Genomic DNA, 6,495 nt, shown 5'->3' with positions numbered 1-6,495 from the left:
AAAGCCATTACTTTACAGAAGGCCAACAGTTATCATCTCACATTTAATTTATCAGATAATGACATTTTTCATTTGTCATATAAAAAACAAGTATAGTTATAGTATTTCAATTATTGAAAAAAAATTCTCAGACATTGAATTGTTGCAAGAAGTGTAGAATATATGGTCCTTACAAGACCCCCCTTATCCCATAGCCTTTACACCTGCCTCTGTAGTATTTAGGGTAAGCCTGCTCTTAATAAAACTGACAGTTCTCTTGAGCCAAAGGCAGTCCACGACAAGAGTTACAGGAGACCTGCAGTTCTCATGCTTTTGGCAAAACAGCTCTCATCCTCCAACCTATGATTCCTTCCCTATCAACACACAACATCCCTTATACCCTTTGTCAATACAACCTATCTGCAGAACAGTACCACAAAAGAATAGAATTTAGTTCTGAACAAAAGAAGGCTTTCAGAACTAATCATACCTCACATCCTTATTTACTATTGACATTTTAAGAAAACAACCTTTTTGGTCAAACTCAATCACCATTATTTTTATCATTATATATTTATGAAATCTCCTAATTATTTTTAATTCCATAGCTATTCGTCAGTTCCAAAATATATTCTACCCTTTAGAAATCAGAGAGTACAGTAAAAAACATATCTTTCCATGAAAATTCACTTTACTTTCTTCCTCTAACAGAAAGCAGGCTATGATCTGAGCATATTGCATTCTAAACAGCCATACCAAACGGAAGATACTTTTATAAATCTCACTGCTCACAGACCACAGATTCTAAGAGTGCAGGTATGTATTAGATTCTCTTGCTCCCCATTGTACTTTCCAGATCTTTGTTTCTCTTCCCACTTTAAAATCACAGGCCCCTATGAAACACAGACTGTCATATCACACTACCTATTCCCCATTCCCTTTTCAGTTACTTCTGATGCTCTTAGTCACCTTTTCTCATCAAGTTGTGCTTTTGGTACTTTTTATCATATCAAGGTAGGTTTTTGATGCCTTTCCCTCTGTTACTACTTCTGTTGTAACGGTTGCCTATAATTGATTTATATCAGCAATGAAAAAGAAGCTTGGCCTTTTGTTTCTTGACTTCCTTATTTTTAATAGTCTTTTTCTTCACCCCACATCAGCCACTCAGAATATTATAAATAATACACTAGAAAATGGCATTACCTTTAAAATATTGTTTTAAGGATCTTACATTTAACTTTTATGTTTAGCTCATGTTCTTCTAGTTCATTTTTGTCAGTAACCTTCTACTTCAGCAATTCCTTGACATCATAAGGGTTTCTAATCCATCAGTGCTTCCACCTTTTCCTATTACCATCTTACCTCCTCACCAGTTAGTTAGAAACTATGTTCAATCACTATAATCACTTTCATACGTTTACATTCCACTTCTTCGTTCTCCTCTCCCTTAATTGTACTAATATAGTAAAGATGCAATCCCAGCTCTGTCTGCTTTGCAACTACATCTGAACAGCTGAACATGACTTCAATAAACACATTCGTCATCACTGATTCTAGTTTAGCTATAATCCTCAGGGGGAATTGTCAGCACACCCAGGCAATCATAGTATGTTTCTATTAACACTTCTACTCTGTGAAACCTTTTATTGTCTTTCTTCTTAATCTCGCAACACTTACACCTCTCATCTAAAATAAAATGCTGTTTCTGTATATTTCATAAGAAAGTAGAAGAAACCAAAACAATTTCCTCATTTCCCCACCACCAAAAAGTAGCACTCACTGCATTGGTACTGTGTCTTCCTGTAACAATGGATGACCTGCCACCACACTCTTATTTAAGGCTCACTCATCTGCTAAAATGAGTATTTTCTTTTCCTCATATAAAAACTTCGTCCTGCAATTATACTCTTCTCTACCACCTCATCAGCATTTTACTTCTAGTGAGACTTCCCATTACTCTCATTTTCACAATCATCATTCTAGCCAGAACGTCCTTAATTTTTACTTGGACAACTGATAGAACTCTCTACTGATTGTTCTGCTTCTCTCTTGCCTATATACTGCTTATTGTTCATGAAGCAGCCATGTTATCATTAAAATCTTAAAAAATATAAGTAGTATGATATCATAACAGCTTATCATCATATCATCATAATGGCTGCCCATTATATAAAGAATAATGTCAAAAGTCTGTGCCACGATGTAAAAGGCACTGTGACGTACTCTGATCATAAATATTCATGACCCTCGTGAGGTACAAGGAATCTCTGCATTCAGCTCACCTCTCCAACTTCATCTTCTACACCGTCCCACTTGCTCACTTTATTCTTGGTCTTTTCTCTTCTTTATGCATGATAAGTTTGTCCCTGCCTCAAGGTACCTGTCCTTGCTATTACATCTCCCCACAAATCTTCACATGACTTACTCTATTTTTATATGAATCTGTAAAGATATTACTGCATCTTAAACTTCTATTTTAGTCACATTAACCAACATGTTAGCTTTTAAAACAATCTTTTTTAGAAATAAATGCCTTTATACTTGATGGAATCAAAAAGTAATTCAGTCTTGACTGCGTCTTTGAAACAACTGAAGAGTTTAAAACTTACTGATATGTAGGTGCCACTGATTGAATCTGAATGTATGGAATTGGACCCTAGACACAAACTGTTTTCAGAGCTTGTGGAGGCCTTTCCCTGTGTAATCATGTTTTGAATGACCAGCCCAAGAGCTGAATCAGAAACTGTAGATGCAAGGGTGCTCAAAACTCAGTAATTCTTTTCTTCTTTGTTCTTTCTGGCCCTTTGCTTCTCATCTTCCTTTATTATTCTTTGTCCAGTAGATAACTTACATATGAACAGACAGTCACAACACAAACCAATAAATGTTATAACTGATATGTAAAAGAGTTTATGGAGTTTGAAGGGACTCTTCCCTGTAGAGGGGACAAAGAAAATTTTAAGAAAGTGTGATTTATTATAGCCTGAAAAAATGACAAGAGTTAGTCAAATAGAGAGGTGGGGAGAAATAATTCTAGATAGAGAAAATGATAAGAGGAGAAACACAATATCAGAAAATTTAGGTATATTTAAGTAATGGTGAGGAATTCAGTGTAACCTTGCTGTCAAATACGTGGAGTCCTGGGAACAAGGTCGGAGGTGAATTTGTGATTGACAGCTCCTTTTGCTTAGAATAGTTTTCACATCACATTCCTCTTTTCTTGACAAACACATGTTCAACTCAATCCTATCCTCACCTTCCTCTTGCCCATATTATGGCTTTGCCCATATCTGTACTCCATTGCGTGACACTTAAACATTAAATTTCTTTTCTTTACTTGATTCTTCTCATTAACTAGTATTTATTAAATACGCACCATGAGCCAGAATTTGTAAACCAACTCCACCTTGTCATGCTTGATAATGTGTTTGCATTATTTTAAAGTCCTGGATTCTTGAGTCTTTTACTCATTCACCCTCTACATCTTCTGTAAACTTGCTCAACTTTCAGAAGGCAGGCAGTACTTTCAGCTATCTGGGATAGAGGGTTGCCGTGTGGCTAGGAAATAAATGCCAGGTAGACAGAATCTGTTAAAGCTCCAGATAGAAGGAGCTTAGGGAAAACCATCTGATTTTTAAAAGGGGAGGTGGGGTTAGTTTATTTAATTATTTAAATTAGAACTTACCTAGAGCACTATATTCTTCCTACCATGTTCTTTTCTTCTGATAACCAGAGCATTGACATTTGGAAGTCACAACTTAAATCTGCCCATCTCATGTTTCATGGAACACTATCTTTGTTGAGCTAGGAAGGAAAAGCCCCTGAGAAGGAGTTCCCTGTCTACCCCAGCCCTCCTCCTGCGTTTCTTTCCTGAACCCAACATGTAAGCTTTCTCATTACAGTGAGCCAAGTCTCTCTCGCACTATATAAGGGAGATTTTGAAGTCTGTGATTTTATTTTCCAAGTAGTCTGGGCACAGTCATGACTCTCCAGAGATCAAGGATAGAGGAAGAATGGAAGAAGTCCTTTATTAGAGTATCCCGTTGGGCCTCTTATTCAAAGGGCAACATGACCTGAAAAGGAGTTTTCAGAGGAAAAGAGATAATTGTGTCCTTTTCCAGTTTGCATGTCATGATATAATAATGGTGCTATGAGACTTATTTCTATTTGTTCTGAAATTTGTTGAAGCAGAAAATCTTTGTCAACTTTATATTACAATGATAAATATCTTACAATACAATATATACAAATAAACATGGCTTCTTTACTTGAGGTTATACTTTCACCTTTACTACATATTGTTACATATCTCTTCAAAATATTACTGTCATTTTATACACCCATACACAATATGAAATTCCCCATTTTCCCACATTCTTTTTTTTTTTTTTTTTTTTTTTTGAGATGGAATCTCGCTCTGTTGCCCAGGCTGGAGTGCAGTGGTGCAATCTTGGCTCACTGCAACCTCTGCCTCCCTGCTTCACCTGCCATTCTCCTGCCTCAGCCTCCCGAGTAGCTGGGACTACAGGCGCCCATCACCACACTCGGCTAATTTTGTGTATTTTTTAGTAGAGACGGGGTTTCACCATTTTAGCCAGGATGGTCTCAATCTCCTGACCTTGTGATCTGTCCACCTCCGCCTCCCAAAGTGCTGGGATTACAGGCGTGAGCCACCGCGCCTGGCTCCCACATTCTTGATAGCAATTGATATGGCTTATTTTTGCTAATCTGATACATGTGAAATGGCATCTCACTATTGCGTACACTTGTATTTTTTTCTGCTAGCCTTATTAGCTAATTAAATGAACTTTCTTTTCATGTATTTTTGCCTAATTTCCTAATAGGCTGTTACTCTTCTTGGAAATTGATTTGAGGTTACTTTTATTTCATGCTTATATTATAAAAATCCTATCACATATATATTTCATTAATTTTCTCCTAATTTCTCCTATTTTCTCCTAATTTTTTCTATTTACTCAAATGCTGTCATTTCATGTTATACTAACATAAATTATAAAACAGGGAACTATATCAATTGCTTCATTTGTGGTTTGTACATTGTGTCTTAATTTTTCTTGTGTTCAATACTATATTCCTGCAAAATAAGGATTTTTATATAATATAAATATAACATTAAGAATTTATTTTCAATTCATCTGATATTCATGTTTTTATGGCTCATTAAAAGGTCATATTTCATTACATATTTAAGTACATTAATATCTAATCTCAAATACTGATTAGTGCATTCTATCCTTTCTGATTAGTAATGTCATATATGTTAAAAAAAAGTTAGAAATTTGTTTCTAGGCTCTTCATTCTTTTTTCCCCCAGTGCTATTCTAGTAAAAGTTTGACACAAACTTCTACATTTTTAAATAATTTGTAAGGTATGATAGGGCAAGTCTCCCCATATTGCTCTCACAGTCTTTGTCATTTTTATACTTTTATTTTTTCATATTAATTTTATTATTTGTTGAGTTCTAGAGATTTCCTCTTGGTATTTTAATTGGAATTCCGTCTAATTTATAGATTCGTTTGAAATGATTAGATATCTTTATGGTATTGAATCTTTTATCCAGGTTTATGGTATGGTGTTCTCTTTTATTATGCATTTTTATTCATAAAAATTCCATAATGTTTTATAATTTTTGCTTATCTCTTTGTTTTGATCTTGTATTTATCTGTCTTGTTGAAATCTTTATAGACTAACAAATTCTCTGTAGATTCTTTTATACTTTCTATGCAAATTGTAATACCATTCATGTTTCTTATTTTTTAAATATCTTTTCTTCTTATTGCATGGCTGTGACCTTTAGTAAAATATTCAATATGGAAGGAGCAGGGGAATTGCATACTCCTTTTTATTCTTGCTTTAGAAGCATTTAGAAATGCTTCTAACTTTTTACCATTTATTACACATTTCTAATTTTTTAGTTCAGCAATATCTCATACTACTTGTGTCTCATATTTTCTTAAAAAGTAATACAGTCAATCTAAGATTACACACCTATTTTCATTGGGCTTTTGTAGTAACATCATATTATACTTTCATTTCTGCAGTGTCTGATTTGTGTCTTATTTCCATTTCTAGTGCTTATTGCAAACACCGCAAATCCCTTGCGGAATACAATAATGACATAGTAAAATAAATAGAGAAAACACATTGGTTTCTTTATTAGTCAAGTACATATACAAACACATTCAAGGGATCAGCTTACATAATTATGGAGGCTGGCTAGGCAAGTCCGAAGTTCACAGAGTGGACAGTCAGAGAGTAAAAATCACAAGCATGCTGGAATCTGCCCAGGCATGGGATGAAGCTGGTTTCTAGAGGTATGAGTCTTTCTTTTTCCAAGGAAGGCCTAAGTCCCCTTTTAAGGTCTTTTAACTGATTAAGTCAGACCCACCCCAGATAATTCACCTAACTTAAAGCCAACTGATTGGGGTATTCCGGTACATCTCTGCAATAACTTCGCAGCAACACCTGTATTCGTGTTTGAATAACTGAGAATGG

The sequence above is a fragment of the Macaca fascicularis genome, chromosome 14 (assembly GCF_037993035.2).
Source record: "Macaca fascicularis isolate 582-1 chromosome 14, T2T-MFA8v1.1".
In the NCBI taxonomy this organism is placed as follows: domain Eukaryota; kingdom Metazoa; phylum Chordata; class Mammalia; order Primates; family Cercopithecidae; genus Macaca; species Macaca fascicularis.
The sequence above is the reverse complement of the archived record's forward strand: the minus strand, read 5'-3'. Positions refer to the sequence as shown.